Here is a 16,170-nt window from a genome sequence, read left to right on the forward strand (position 1 = left end):
CCTCACCCTGAACATTACTATCGGTTGTTGTAAATTTAGGCTGACATGGAGCTTACTAAATTCCCCACCGGTGGTGCACATACACACCCAGGCACAGAGGCTGTACAATACATATACTATTTCTGATGGATATTTGAGAATTTTGTCTTTAATTTTTTTGAGTATTAAAAAAGCTGCATTAAATAAGCCACACCACTGTCATTTCATGAAAGCAGATAGTAATACTTAACCTCTCAGATTCAAAGCTAGTAAACATGCCCTTCTATAAGACCGCCTGTCGTTCTTGTTTTGTGTACTTTTTTTCACCAGGATACAATATAGATCAGTCACACAAGGTAGCAAGAGGCTTTTCCTTTAACAATATTTTTAAACAAGATTTTAATACAGAAACCTTGCAATCTCTTAAGTGAACTTTAAAAGAAGCTTTAAATACTCAAAAATTTAAGCTTTCCAGGAATCCAGGGAGATTATAATATGCACACTTGAAAAAGCAGGAAATTTTATAGTCCCTCCAATAGTAGTAATTTGTCAGTAGTTTTGCTTTGTTTTGGGGATTTTATTATTTAATTGGTATTCTTTGCAGGAAGCAATTGAATGAAGGTTAGTTTCAGCTATGTAGCAGTCACATATACTACATAGTTAACTATCTTGTCTTAACATTCCTTGTTCAATTATTTCCAAATTCTTAACCATCTGTGAAATTACCTTAGCAAACAGAACATCAAAGGAAAATGAACGTAGAAGTTGATCAACAGTTTTGTCTCCATTTCCTTCACATGATATGCACTTGTTTATTGTTAGAAACTTGATACAGAATTTACTTGAAAGTCCAAGGACTGTTAATTGTCAAATACAACTCATATTCCAGGACACTATTCTTTTTGCCATTCACATTTTTAAATTTACAGCCTCAATTCCTTCATTTGTAAACTCTGGGCTGAGTTACCCAGTTACACACCACTATGTACTTCTATCAGAAGCAGTGAAATTGACCTTCTTTATATCTATCTAGCCTGAAGCTAAGGAAGTACTGTAGTTTAGTGCTAAGCACAGTTGATGAAGATTTTTTTTTTAAATTAACATGTGTAACCTGTTGACAGGGATTGAAAGCTATTGAGAGATCGAGATGGGGAATGGGGGGGCGGTATCCATAAGCTAAATGTACCAAGAGCAGAGGGCTGGAGATTAGCCAAATAAGTAACTGAATCCCCACATCAGATCTGTAAACTAGAGGGAGAGTAAACAACAGCAACAGTAGCTGTAGCAAAAACATTTATTGAGGCTTTTATCCAGTTTTCCTGCTTTTTTTCTTTGTATGAATTATCTCATTCTGTCTTCTCAACAATTCAGTAATACAAACAAACACTGCTGGAGAGGAAACAGCTCTAAAAGGGGAAGGAACTTGTCCAGAGTCTCAGGAAATCTTAGAGAAAGTTACCTTTTTGAGACCTTTTCCTCTTACCAATTCCTGGGACCCTGCCTGGATAGTCAGGCTTTGCTGCTTTCTGTGGAATGTTTGAAGGGACTCTGCCTAGCACCATGTACTTTATAAGCACATCAGAGCATGCTTTATGTGACATGGTATGTCTGATCCCCTACTTCAGCTATTTAGGGTTCAGAGGACTGCTTCTGTTGAAAGGACCTCACCTCTGAGAACTTAGCTCATGGAAGGGCCACCGCCATATCTAAGCCCCAGTGTATAATGTCTGCACAGCCACTATATTCATGTTGGATTAGAAATATTTTGGGGAAAAGGAAAAGTAAAAATAAACTTTCTAATATAAACGGTTTTTAAAAGTTTTAAAGGAACCGCTAAAACATGAAAAAAAAAATACAAAGAAAAATTTCTACTGACTACCTTAGGAATTCTAAGAAATATACTGTAAAATGGCACTCCATTAGATAGTTCCATTAGAGTAACTGAATAACTGGAGCAAACAACAGTCCCTTGAACACAATAAAGTATCCAATATTTTTGTACTAAATGAATAAAAATATAAAGCTATGTATAAAAAATTAACAATTTTTATGTAGTACTACTTAGTACAAAATTGAACTGATTTATTAAAAACATTACCACATTAAGATTCAAAATTGTTACTAGAAACTTTTTTATTTTTTAAACAATTTGTTTTTATGCAGTGAAGATACAATCATTTTCAGGAAGGCATAAACAGTACCTGGCCTGACTGTTCCTAACCTTGCTCATTGGCTACGGGCAGTTGTTCTGTGACAGTTTAGGACAAGAATGAAGTATCTTCCAAACTACAGATGACTTTGCAATTCACCTTCTTTCACTGATTTTTGGTAGCCTGTTTAAAGCACAACCTTAAACATACTCTGAAATGGAATTCAGTAGATTCAGATTAAAGAATAATTTTGTCCCTCTCTTGTTCTTTCTTAATTTTGAGAGAAAACATTAGGACATCCTTCACAGGAAACACATCAGCTTCATGGGTTAGCTTTGTAGGGCAAGATTAAAAATAAAATTTAATGTTGATCAGACAAAACATTGTTATACTATGTGTGAACAAAAAAGTTAAAATAATCACATTTGTATTTATAATAAAAGAGTTTACTTTTGACTGGTGTGGAACAACAATTTTGCATAATATTCTGCTGGGACATATTAGGTTTAGCAGTTTTTTAGTTCCATTTTCCTTAGATGATGTGAAAAAATTATTTTTCCTTTAGAAGCAGATCTTATTCAAGAAAATGTTCAGTTAGAGAAAAAGCCTCTTGGTACAGAAATAAGTCTGCAGTATAAATCCACTAAAAAATATTTTAATGGAAATACATTCACCAACCATTATTAAACTTTGCATTTTATTCAGTTGTTTTCCTGTCACTATAATTAAGAGACATATTTGAAGTCTGATTCAGAGAAGTGAATCCAGGAAGAAAAATGAAAAATGAGATATACTACTAGAATGATTTTAGAAGAAAGCCTGTTTTATGAAGTGAGTAGCCATTCTGTACATAGTGTGATTAAACATAATTGCAGTTTATTATTTAAAACAGGGCACATACGTTATTATGAAAATTATACCATCCTAAATCCATTAAATTCTTTTATAGCTATGTGATAACATGTAGAATAGCTATTAGCTGAATTCTAACAAACTACTGAGGTCAGGTAATTACTTATCTGTTATTATAGCCTTGACTGGTTCCATTTACAAAACAAAAAAATAGTGGCCTTGTCCCACCAATTCCAGCAGAAGGTGATAAGTCTCCTATGTCCAAAGAAAATAGAGAAGCCCACTCCAGCTATAGTATCTGCTTACTAGCTAATGCAAAAAACAATCCTTCCCACCAGCCACTGGACCTGCTAGATTTTCAACAAGAAAATAAACTGTCCGTTCAACAATAGGACTCTTTGAATTTCTCAAGAGTCAAAGCAAACCTACAACACGCCTTAAAAAACATAAAGCAAGTAGGACAATTTTAATAGTAATAGCTTCACACTTATCTTTGTATCAAAAGGAGCAAAGGAGAATCTTTCTTCTGGGCATAGTAGGCAGCCAGTCACTCACAGTACAACTCCAGGAATGCCTTACTGATTAAAGAATGGAACACTATTAATATACTTGAATAATTTGGGTACTTATATGCAGAAACGCAGTAAGGTGTAGAGGGACACTCAGTAGTTTAAAGGATTGTTGTAAAATAGTTCATTGTGAGTATACAGCTTTAGACATCAAGGTGCTTTCATTATTTTCCTTTGCTAACCATTTTAAACTGTGAGATAGACCATAAATAGAAGTGTGATTTTCTCTATTTTTTAAGAAAAACTATAAACTAATACATTTTATAGCTATAGTTATACCTAAACTACACCTTATAATATAAACTATTGTGGCTTAGATTATAGCTCAAAGACATCAAACATGAAGTGAACAATGAAACTTTCAATTGATTCGAATACTTTAAAATAGTCTGGTATGACCAGTTATACTTGAAAAAAAAAAAAAAAGGATTTCCACTAACCCTACCTCCACTCTTTCATTGTTACTTTATTTAATATCCTTCTCTGCCAAAAACTTGAGAAGTTTCTTATCTCAGTATTGGGTGCTTGATTTTCCACTCAATGTAGCTCATCCTAAATCACTAAGAGTGCTCTAACCATGGAGGGCCAAAGTCTCCTCAGTTTCCAAATCAAAAGCTTTTGATCTCTTTGGAATGTTTCTCAATCTCAAGGCTATTGACTTTTTGCAGAGGATTATTTACTGCAGAGAGAAAGCTAGATGTAGAATATTTACTAGCATTGCTTCTACTGCTTCTTTGGGCTTCTGCTACTTTGCTGAGACATAGTTTGCTGTAAGTTAACATGTAACCTTACAGAATCTAAGTTTTTAATTGAGTAAATGACACAAACATAGGAATAGTCTAAAGAATTAATGCTTAGATAGACTTATTAAGCAGTGATCTAGTTTCGACAGAATATGCTACAAGTTCTTAATTTCTAACTTCTGAACAATTTTTCTTAAAAATATGAACCATGTTATATTCATTTTCTTCTGTTCTTGACATTCAATAACATGTACCCTGAATGAACAAATAGATAGATGCATAAATAAAAATGGAAAAATAAAAAATAAAAATATCTAGGTATCTGGATTCTTTCCAACTAGATTTCCCAAGTTTTGCATATTGATCAGTTTGTGTGATTGCTATTTTTTCTTTTTAATTGGTTAATGTCAGGTAAGAGGGCTTACAAAGGATAAAGACCCAAGGGTTGTGGAACAAATTGCATGGAAGCTAAGAAAGGAGAAACAAAGTTTCTGAAAATAAATGAAAATTTGGATTCACATTGGAAATGTAAATTCTCCTTAAAGCCAGTGCTTTTTATCAAACTAACTTTTCTCATCAGAATTTACTATCTAGTGTTTGGAATTCTTTTTAAGTATACATATACAATACTTTAAAGTATTTTAGTGTTACTAGTTTTGCTTTACGAGGTCTACTAAATCTTTGACATAGTATTTGTAATTAAGACGGAAAACTGAAAGATGAGTTATTTACATGCATATAAACAAACTAGATGACTTGGTGGTCGTGTAGATTCTTTCCCTACCAAACCTTTGGATTTTGAGTTCTGAGATGGGGCCCAGGAATTTGCCGATCAATAGACTATCCTGAGTCAATATTGTGTGATCACCCTTTGAGAGACATTGCCTGCGGTTTGGATGATCTACTGATGAATTTCTAAAGTAAAATAGAGATGAGGTGGCATCATCTAGAGCAGTGATGGTGAACCTTTTAGAGACCAAGTGCCAAACTACACCCAAACCCACTTATTTTTTGAAAAGGGCCAACACTGCAGTTAAACCTGAATACTGAGGTTTTAGTTTTGAAAAACACAGCTACATTAATATTTTTTGTCTAATTATCTTTTGTCAATGACATGTGCCACTGTCAGCTGTGGACCTTGAGGAATCACCTTTGAATCTGTCATTCACTCATATTTAGGTGGGGTTTTTTAGATGTGAAAAGGGATTAAAAGACCATTGTGAAAGATATACAAGTCTTGTTTTGGAACTTCCCAATTTTTTGTTTTTCCTTAAGAGAATGCTATGATTTGAATGTCCCCACTGAAACTGCCTCTGTAATTTAATCCTCTTTGGGAGATTTGAAGAGATGATATAATGGAGACTCAAAAGACTGCAGATGCCCAGTGGGTAACCGAAAGCAGGATAAAGCTTGACATCCCTGTCTTCATTTTATATCAGGTTGCTTTATTACCTTGAGACTTTGGGTAAGATCCTTAACTCTGCACATAGGTAGATTAATTACATAAGGGGTTTTTAAAACCTGGCAATGTGTAGCTCATTACCCAAAATTACCCAGTCTGTCTTGTTTCCCTTCAAGACTAAGGACAGCAAGATAAAAGTATGTAGGATATTTTCAAGATTTGAGGGTACATTTAGTTCCCAGCTTTTACAATGTCCTCTTCCAGATCCCTTGGAGCAATGCCTAGCTATTTCTACTTATTGTCTTGAATCTGCAGTTACCTCAGCACTGCCTATGCAGATCACCCCATAATAAATCTGCACCCCCACAAATATATCCCTACCCAGATCTCTGCCCCATGATAGAACTGAGGCTTTCCTCCTAGGCAGGAGAAATCATGTTATAAAAACAAGATTGCCCTCACAACCCAAAAGGACTTCTCTGCTGCTGACTTGTAGAACTAGTCCTGAAATGACGATCATTAGATCATGTTGATCATTAGATCAACATAATCTGTCCTGCCAGCTATGCGAACCTCCCAGCTATCCAACTCCCAGCCTTGCCTTTCCCCACTTTTCTATAAAACCTCAAAGTTTCTGTCAATCCCTTGATGACAGATCTTGAATGTCTTTATCTGTTCTTCCAGGCCCGGCCACCCTGATGAAAGCTCCCTTGTCTGCCCTTCTTCACTCCTCCTTTGTTTGGCATTTTGGAACAGGTGGGGAAGCTTCAGGGTTTGCCATCCCTGAAGCTAGGTAAGAAATTTAAGAAGTGAGTAGATCATAAAGCCTCTGTCCTTATGTACTGATTGATCCAGTCATAATATTCATTTCTGATGTTCAGGTAGTGAAATTAGGCTTCGACAGGGAGGGCACAAAAAGCAAAACAGGGCTAATTAATTTTTAATGTGCAAAATTCATTTTTAGTTTCCTTCTTGTGCATTATTTATTTAGTTTAGTGACAGAAGAAAGCTTTTTAAAAAAGAATTAATGTTTTTAAATTAGTGTTTTAAGTTAATGTTTTAAATTAATCTTTTTAAAAAAGAATTAATAAATGTGACCCTTTATTAATAAATGATTAGCAAAACACCATCAGCCTGTAGAGATGCCAGTTGAATTTTTCTATTGTGTGTGTGTGTGTGAGTGTGTGAGAGAGAGAGAGAGGAGAAAGAGAGAGAGAGAGAGAGAGAGAGAGAGAGAGAGAATGTCTTCAAAATTTTGACCTTGAAGACTAAGGCACTTTCATTATATTTGTCCAGCACTGATTTTAAGTTGCCTTCTAATAATCACACCAGTACTTTTCTGGTCAGCAGTTTGTTCATGTCTTTGCTGTAAGACTCTGTAAGATATGCTGATAAGTGAAAAGATTTGGAATTAGAAAGGACCCAGGGCAGTCATCTGGGTTTACACACATTTGAAGGAGTATTACTAGGGTTCTGCAAATACAGTAAGAGGACTTGTAGGGGATGGATGTGCTTATGACCTTTATTAGGGCAATTTGAGGAAAAATCCATCTTGCCCATACCCAGGCAGATGAACATTTACATTTTTAAGTGATAATTTGGGATAATGGAATAGTTGTTTGTAAGTTTGAAATACTTGAGCAACTGAAAATTTACTTTCCAAACTAATGCCTCAATTTCCAGTTATCTTCACAAGAGTCTCTTGGAATATATCTCGAGAATAAAAAAATAGTACAATTTGACAGCCTTTAAACTTGTACTATACTATGTTAAGAAAGATTCACTTCCCTTATACAAATTGCTGAAAAAACTCTCAAGATTACAGTTTAATGGTGGTATAGGTCTCTGTGTCTTTTGTTTAACCAGAGCACTGGGAGGTGAATGGTTCTAGGTTTGACTTTCTGAGACCATCAGGTCATTGAAGTAAGTCACTTGTGGAATAATTATTGATAATTGTAGAAAGAAGCAAATGTAGAGAATGAAAGTCTGGGTATAAGGAGAATCACAAAGAACACTGCAGAGGCTGCCGACCCTGTCTACATGCATATTTATAAGTAACCATTACAATAATTATGTCTTTTATTTGATCTATCATGGTGCTATGCAAATCTGTATGAAAAAATGAAAAAATGGGTACCAGAGAAACCTCTATGAGGAGTAGAATTAGAACAGGAAGTTAGTCACTGAGGGGAGGTACTGACCAGACAGAGAAGAAGAGAACAAGGCTTTTAAATCCCCAGAAAGAGAAAAGATATCAAATGAGATTGTCTTATTTTTTTATTTTCCTGAAGCTGGGGGTGGACCATTAGCTGAAAGCAAGAAGTGCTAAATAGTCCACATTCTAAGTTGAGAAAAACATGTATTTTCTATTGGGTTTGTGTATGGGACTGACTCCAGGAACTGCCAACAGCCTCACTCAAACTTGGTTTTGAGATCTAGAAGGAAGAAATACCTTCCCTGGAGAGCACAGTACTTGTAAAGAAAAACTAGGTGCTCTGTGCCCTTGTTATACCTCTGTGACTTGATAAGGGATGAGAGTTCACCAAGAAAATTGCTTATAATACAATACAATACAGTATAGTATGATTAGTTTGTCATCTTCATCTGCAGTTGGAGGGTGTTCTAGCTTATATCTGAATGTCCCCTAGAGCCTCATGTGGTCATAAGTGGGACTTTTCAAAGGTGGTTGGATCCAAAGTGTGCGATGCTGAGATCAAGTGTGTGTGCTTTCTAAAGTAGTTCGGTGATTGGTTTGGCACAGTTGTGGGTGTGGAAAGTGGAAAGCCAACCCTTGGTGTGAGTGCTTCTCACCTTGAGAACAGGTACCCTGAATAGAATATAAAGGGCACAAAGAGGGCTACTGCAGTAGCTTGCTACTTTCTGGCTACTTTGCTCTTTTACTGCTTCCTGCCTTTTACACACCATGAAGTGTTTATGCTCTGTGAGCCAAAATAAACCTTTATCTCTGGGAGGCAGGTGTCTTGTTTTAGCAATGAGAAAAGTAACAATGATAGAGGACAACTGAACCAGGACTTGTGGCCCTATCACCAAAGCTATGGAGCTGGAAGAATTTGGGGAAGAGTGGATATAGTGTGATCAGGTGGAAAGAAGTAGTGTTTCCTCAAAATACTGAAGATAGACCCTATGGATTAGTATCTACAGTTCTCAGTGTAATAAATGTAACTGTGGGCTGCAGGCTTCTGGGGACCATTCCAAGAAGGGGAGCAATAAATAGGCATCAAAAACATCTGGCATTTTGCCTACAATTGGGTGTAATTGAGAAAATGCATTCATCTAAGAGGGTTTGCCATTGGATTGGGGAGATATTTTAGATCATGCCCACCCTGGTGATGTCACTTACACTCTAGGCTACAGTGATTCGGTGAGTAGATAAGAAACAGGACCTGAATTACCCTTACAGGCCACCTCCATCACAAGCCACTGAGGCTGAAGGAGCATCACAACCGAACGGGAAAAGGGTGTCCAGCCCCCTGTGGACACATCTGTTCTACACTTCTACCTGCACTGATAGCAGAGGAGCGGGAAGCAGCAGAGTGTGTGTCTGTGGGTTCAGGGGCGGAGTGTGAAAGACCCACAAACAGAAGGCTGGCTGGCTCTAGGCAAGGGAAGAGCTGCTTCATGGAGACTGGATGCTGACCCGGCTACATTTCTATGAAAGGATTATGGGCCCAGCTGTAGTACTGTCAAGGAACTCCCTCTTTGGTAGAAAAGGGAATTTGACTGGGCATAACAGGCAGTAGCTTGGAGAAATAAATTCACTGCATATTTATATGTGGATGCATTAGCATTAGAGGGACCTATTTCTGAGATATTTGGAGTTCATCACAGGAACTTTTTCCCATCCTTGATTCAGCTCCTGTTAAAACCTGGATATCTTGATTTTCATTATATAGGATTGTCGATACTCTATACTGGAGCATCTTAATGCCCTTAATGTAATCCAGTATCAATTAGTTACCTTAGTAATATTGATGTTAAACTCAAAGGAAAAATGGGAGGCATTCTCTAACATCTGGTACCTGGATGACGTAGGTTTCTAAAGAAATGGTCACATGAAATTAATTTATTTTGACAATAGAATAGTGCCAGTAGGGTCAGGGATTTAACTCAGGGGCTTAAGCACCTGTCTGGTAGGTGTGAGGTCATGAGTTCGATCCCCAGTACAAAAAAAAAGTAATGCTAATAAAGCAGGCTCTTAGATAGCTTCCATTTATAATCAAGAAAAATTGTATCACTGAATATCAAAACCAGATTTATTTGCATCACATTTTAAAAGATATTTATATTAATACTAGATTTCTGAGGAATCTCCATGTTGATCTCCACAGTAGATACACCAGTCTACACTCCCACCAACAGTGGAGAAGTGCTCCTTTTTTTCCCCAGCCCTGCCAACATTTGCTATTGGTTGATTTCTTGATGATAGTCATTCTTTCTGTAATGAAATGGAATCTCCGTGTGGTTTTAATTTGCCTCTCTCAAATGACCACTCACGTGGAACATGTTTTCATATATTTATATGCCATTTGTATTTCTTCATCTGAGAATTATGTATTCATCTCAGGTCCCCATTTTTGGACTAGGTCTTTGAATTTGGGGACCTAGTTTTTTCAATTCTTTACATATTCTAAAGAGAAGTCTGGGGGACAACTGGCCAATTTTTCCCCCACTTTTTGGGTTGTCTTTTCACTCTGTTGGTGATTTGTTTTTATGTGCAAAAGCTTTTTAATAAGATGAGATCCTAGTGGTTGATTTTTTTCAACTATTAATATTACAACTATTAAACCCGTGTAGTTTGGGTTTTATTCATGAACTCTCTGACTATACCTATGTCTTCAAGATTTCTATCTACTTTTTCTTTTAGTATATTTATTGTTTCTGCTTCAATATTTAGATCTTTGATCCACTTTGATTTTAGTTTAGTGCATAGTGATAGACATGGGTCTAGTTTTAGTATTTGACGTGTAGCAAGCCAGTTTTTCCAGAATCATTTATTGAAGAGGCTATCTTTCTTCCAAAGGAACACATTTGGCCTTTTTGTTAATAAGGTGGTCGAGTGTCTTTGTAGTTGTGTCTGCATGTTCTAATAGGTCCCACTGATCCTCACATTTGTTTCTTTGCTGATTATAGCACTGTACCTTTGTAGGAGATTTTCAAGTCAGTGATTATGATGACTCCTACCTTGCCTTTGTTGCCCAGAATTGCTTTTCTATTATAAGTCTCTTCTGTTTCCAAGTGAATTTTAGGAGTGTTTTTCTTTAGTTTTGTGAGAAACATTAATGGTATTTTGATTGAATCTATATGAGTTTCGGGAGTATGGACATTTTCACTATGTTGGCTCTTCCTATCCATGAACAAAGGATTTCTTTGCATTTTCCAATATCCTTTTCAATCTCCTTGTTCAGAGTACTCTAATTTTCAATAGATAGCACTTTTACCACCTTTGTTAGGTTGATTTCTAAGTATTTCATTGTTTTTGCATGCTATTGTAAAGAGTGTGGGTTCAGAATTTCTCAGTGAGTTTGTTGTTTGTGTACAGGAATGTTATTAATTTTTGAGTGTTGAATTTGTATCCAGCTATACTACTGAATTTGTTTATGAAATCTAGAAGTTTTTGTTGGAGTTTTTGGGATTTTTTATATAGAGTATCATGTCATCTGTGAATTATACTTTCACTTCTTTTCTATCCTTATTCCTTTTCTTTTACTCTCTTGTCTAATTGCTCTTGCTAACATTTCCAGAACTACACTGAATAGTAGTAGTTATAGCGGACACCCTTGTCTTGTTCCTGATTTTAGAGGGAAGGCTTTCAGTTTTTGTTCATTTAGTATGATGTTGGTTGTTGGTTTGTTATAGATGGCTTTTATTGATTGAGATAAAGACCATCTGTTCTAATTTTCTGTAGGGTTTTTTTTTTATTAGGAACGAGTATTAGAGTATATAAAAAGCTTTTTCTGCATGTACTGAGTTGATCATGTGATTTTTGTCTTTGGCTTTGTTGATATAGTGCATTACATTTATTGATTTATGTACACTGAACCCTCCTTGCACCCCTGGAATGAATCCTACTTGGTCAGGGTATATAATTTCCTGGAGGCATTCTATTTCCTAATATCTTATTCAGAATTTTTGCACCTACAATTATTGGAAGATTTTTCCTGTAGTTGGTCTTTTTTGGTTGAGTCTTTCTCTGGTTTTGGTATCAGGGTAATACTTTCCTCCAGGAATGAGTCAGAAACTGTTGTTTCCCTTGCAATTTCATTAATGAGTTAGAGGAATATTAGCATTAAATCTTCTTACATTTCTTTTAGAATTCAACAGTGAACCATCAGGACCTGGGCTTTTCTTTGTTGGTAGGTTTTTAATTATGTTTTCAATTTTATTAACTGTTATTGGGTTATTCAGAATTTTTATGTCTTCTTGATTTAGCTTCGGTAATTCATATGTATCTAGGAATCTCCATTTCTTGTGTGTTTTCCATCCTTTAAGAGTAAAGATTTTTGAAGTAGGTATTGATCATCTTCTGAATATCCACAGGATCTGTAGTGATTTCACCCTTTTATTGCCCGCTGGGTGAATTTGAATTTTTTCTAGTTTTGATAAGTTTGGGTAGTGGTGTATCAATTTGATTTATTCTTTTAAAAAAACAATTCTTCAATTCATTAATTTTCTGCATTGCTTTCTTAGTCTCACTTGCATTATTTTCTGCTGACCTTTATAATTTCCTGCTTTGTATGGCTTTTGGGTTTGACTTGCTCTTCTTTTTCTAGAAGCTTTAGGTGCAACATTAGGTTATTTGTGTTCTTTTTTCCTGATATGAAAAGTCAACACTATAAATTTCCCTCTTGGAACCTCTTTCATTGTATCCCACTGGTTCTTGTATGTGGTACCTGTATTTTTGTTTAATTGTAAATATTGTTTAATTTCTTTCTTAATTTCATTTGTGACCCATTGGTCATTCAGGAGAATGTTATTTAATTTTCATGAGTTTATGGTGTTTTTGAAGTTTCTTTTGACACTAATTTCCAATTTCATTGTATTATGGTCAGCTAATAAGCATGAGATAATTTCAATTCCTTTGCATTTACTATCTATCTGCTAGTATATGGTCTGTTTTAGAGAACATCCCATGTGCAGCTAGGAAGAATATGTATTCTGCTATTTTTGGGTAGAACACTCTGTAAATGTCTACTTAGTCCATTTGTCACAGATTTGATTTAATTCTGATATTTCTTGCTAATTTTTTTGTCTAGTTGATTTATATCTTTGTGAAAATGGGGTATCAAGATTCCCCATTACAATTGTGTTATTGCTCATTTGATTTTTCATATCTTGTAATATTTGTCTTATATAGTTGGATGCTCCAGTATTTGGTGCATGTATATTTGTGACTGTTATCTCTTCCTCTTGAATTTTTCCACTAACAAGTATGTAGGGACCTTCTTTATCTCTTTTGATCATTCTTGCTTTAAACTTTACATTGTCTGCAAACAGAATAGCTACCTCTTCTTTTTTCTGTGTTCCTGTTAAATGAAGTATAGTTTTCTATCCTTTGACTTTCAGTCTATGAATCTCCTTTTCAGATTAATGTGTTTCTTGTATACAGCATCTTTTTGAATCTTGTTTCTTGATTTATTTTGCCAGTCTCTTTCTTTTTATTAGTAAAGTGAGACACTTATATTGATGGTTATAACTGATATAATAAATTGGATTGCCTTTGTCTTGCTATTTTTTTTTTTTTTTGGTCTTTTTCCTTTTTATCGATACTGGGGATCGAACTCACAACTGCCTGCTTGCAAGGCAGGCACTCATGCAACTGAGCTAAATCCCCAGCCCGTCTTGCTATTTTTTTGCTGTTGGTTTCCAGCTTTTCCCCTCTGCTTAACTGCTTGGCCTGCCTGGTGATTTCTTTCTGCTGCTCTTGGAATTATGTTCATTTTTATTTCTGTCTAGAATATCTTTCAGTACTCTTTGTAGAGCTGGTTTTGTGGTCATGAATTTCTTCAGTTGTTCTTTGTCGTGGAATTACCTTACTTCTCCATTAATTCTGAAAGGTGGTTTTTCAGTGTACATCATTCTGGGCTGGAAGTTGTTTATTTTAAGAATTTGAAATAACTTCACTCCAAGCTCTGCATGATTTGAGCATTTGTGTTGGGAAGTTGGCCATGATTTTAGTGGGCTTTCCTTTATAAGTGATCTGTTCTTTTCTCTAACAGTTCTTAATATTCTATTTTTATGATAAATTTCTGGGATCTTGATTATTATATGTCAGCGTGTAGATTTATTTTGATCATGACTATTTGGAGTTCTACATACCTCAGTTATCTGTAGATCATATTCTGTTCCCATGCTTGGGAAATTTTCTGCTATTACTTCTGCAAATAGTCTTTTTATGTCATTGTGTTGACTCCTACTTTTTAATTAATACCTATCAAACATATTGATTTTTCTTTGCATTATCTTGCAGCTGTTGAATTGTTATTTCCTGATTTCTTTTTATTTTAAGAGGCCTTATGATCGCTAGCTGTGATTCTGTCTTCAGTGTCTGAAAGTCTATCTTCAGTTTCATTCATGCAGTTTTGCCAGCTTTCAAGGGAAATTTTCATTTCCTGAATATTTCTTTGAGTCTGTTTCATGCATTCTATTTCCTTCCCTTATCTTTCAAGGTTTCCATCATTTTTATACTCCTTTATATTTTTGTCTATGCTTACTATAGATTTGGTGAGCAGGTCCTACATTATGACTGTCATTTCCATTTTTGCTTGAGAGATTATTTCTGATCTGATTTTCCCTCAGGGATTTTTTTTCTTTACTGCAGTTGCTATCATTTCAGAAACTTCAGATGTGTTTTGTCCATTTTCCTCTATTTCAGTGTCTCCTGGACTTGTTCTGGGCGGGATAGAGATCTTAGATTGCATTTTGCTTCTGCATCTTGTCATTTTCTTTCTTTTTTTTTTTTAAATCTTGTTATTTTCTATTCCAAAAATTTTTATTTCATTTTCTGTGTTGATCTTTGTAAATTTTTGCAGCAATCATTAATATCAAGGCTTCTGTAAGAAAAGTATGTTCTTCAGAGATGTCATCTGTGTTTAGGATTTTCTTGGTTTTTGTCTGTCCCAACATCCTACCTTCCCAATTGATCAGATGTTAGTATCTGTTTGGCACAATCCCCAATTCTTTAGTATTGCTTTGTGCTGAAGTTATTACTTCAGAGCTTTCCAGTATTGTTATGGAAGGGAAAATAACTTATTACAATAGATACTACATCTTAGCTAAAGTAGTATAATTAACAATAACAATAGCACAAAGCGCAAGTTAGAATCTGATGAACTTTGGTAACTATTCATGTTGTACCTTAAGCCATAGGAGCAAAATCTACAGTTATATAATAGAACCAATAGAAAGTTAGGTGTTTGTATGCAACGTGCTTTCCCTTGATAGAGTGGTTTTACCCTGTGGTGGGAGAATTTAAGAAGGGTAGTGGAGAAGACAAAGATAACCAAAAAGGAGATAATAGCAAGGCTGATGGACAAAGGATGATCACATAAGCTTTGGGAAACTAGAGAAAAGGGTTAAAAAAAGAGAATGAAGCGATAAACAACGGATTATATGAGTTTAGTCTCTGGGTCTGGGGGGTGGGATTGGTTTTCTGTGGCTCCCCAGCCACTTAGAAAAGAGAGAATTAAAAAGAGAAAAGGAAAAGAAAAAGAAAGATTAAAAAGAACAAGAAAAGGAGTGGCTCCAGCTGCTTACTTATACTCCATTGTCTTTGTCCCCAAACACAATATACTTGTTCATTTAACTTACTGCTCACTGTTCATACTGATAATGTTGCTTCAGACTATTCCACCTTCCTGGCACCACCTGTCCATCATGTACATCTGGTCGGGTCCTAATGTGTTGCTGGCATTCCTCTGGTCACCTGGTCCTACCGGTGTAATGGGGAGAGCCAGTCATCTGGATTCCTCCTGCCAGGCCAGTTACCAGGTCCCCTGATATAGGGGGAGGAACCAGTCATGTTTATATTTCTAAGCATTCTTTAAAGAAAACCCAATTTTATTAAGTTATAAGCTATATACCATAAGATTCAGTCATTTTAACAAATAATTCAACAATTCTTATTAAATTTTCACACTTTAAGACTGTTCTAACCATTAAGACAGGTCTTCAAAAAATTTCTAAAAAACTAGAGATATAACTGTCATATGATTCATCATATATATTCCACCACTGGATATATCCAAAAGAAAGAAGATCAATATAAAATCTGCACTAGTGAAGTACTATTCCCAATAGCCAAGATATGGAATCAATCTAGATGTCCATGAGTGTGTGAATGGATAAAGTGTATTATGTGTACACGATGGATTATTATTTACTCAAAAAAAGAAAATCAAATCCTGTTATTAGCATCAATATAGCTGAGCATATTAAGTAAGATGAGTTAGACACAG

At 35.4% G+C, this 16,170-nt stretch overlaps 1 long non-coding RNA gene across 1 annotated transcript in view; it reads left to right on the forward strand.

Annotated features, from left to right (window-relative positions):
* The first annotated feature begins 51 nt into the window (after positions 1-51).
* The window catches only part of LOC134471317 (uncharacterized), a 35,542-nt gene continuing 19,423 nt past the window's right edge, over positions 52-16,170 (forward strand). The window contains exon 1 of the long non-coding RNA XR_010040697.1: positions 52-6,488. This is a non-coding gene — a long non-coding RNA (uncharacterized LOC134471317). The remainder of the gene's footprint in view (positions 6,489-16,170) is intronic.

This window comes from Cavia porcellus, unplaced genomic scaffold (assembly GCF_034190915.1).
Source record: "Cavia porcellus strain 051 isolate PalLab524CR breed Dunkin Hartley unplaced genomic scaffold, mCavPor4.1 scaffold_1, whole genome shotgun sequence".
NCBI lineage: Eukaryota > Metazoa > Chordata > Mammalia > Rodentia > Caviidae > Cavia > Cavia porcellus.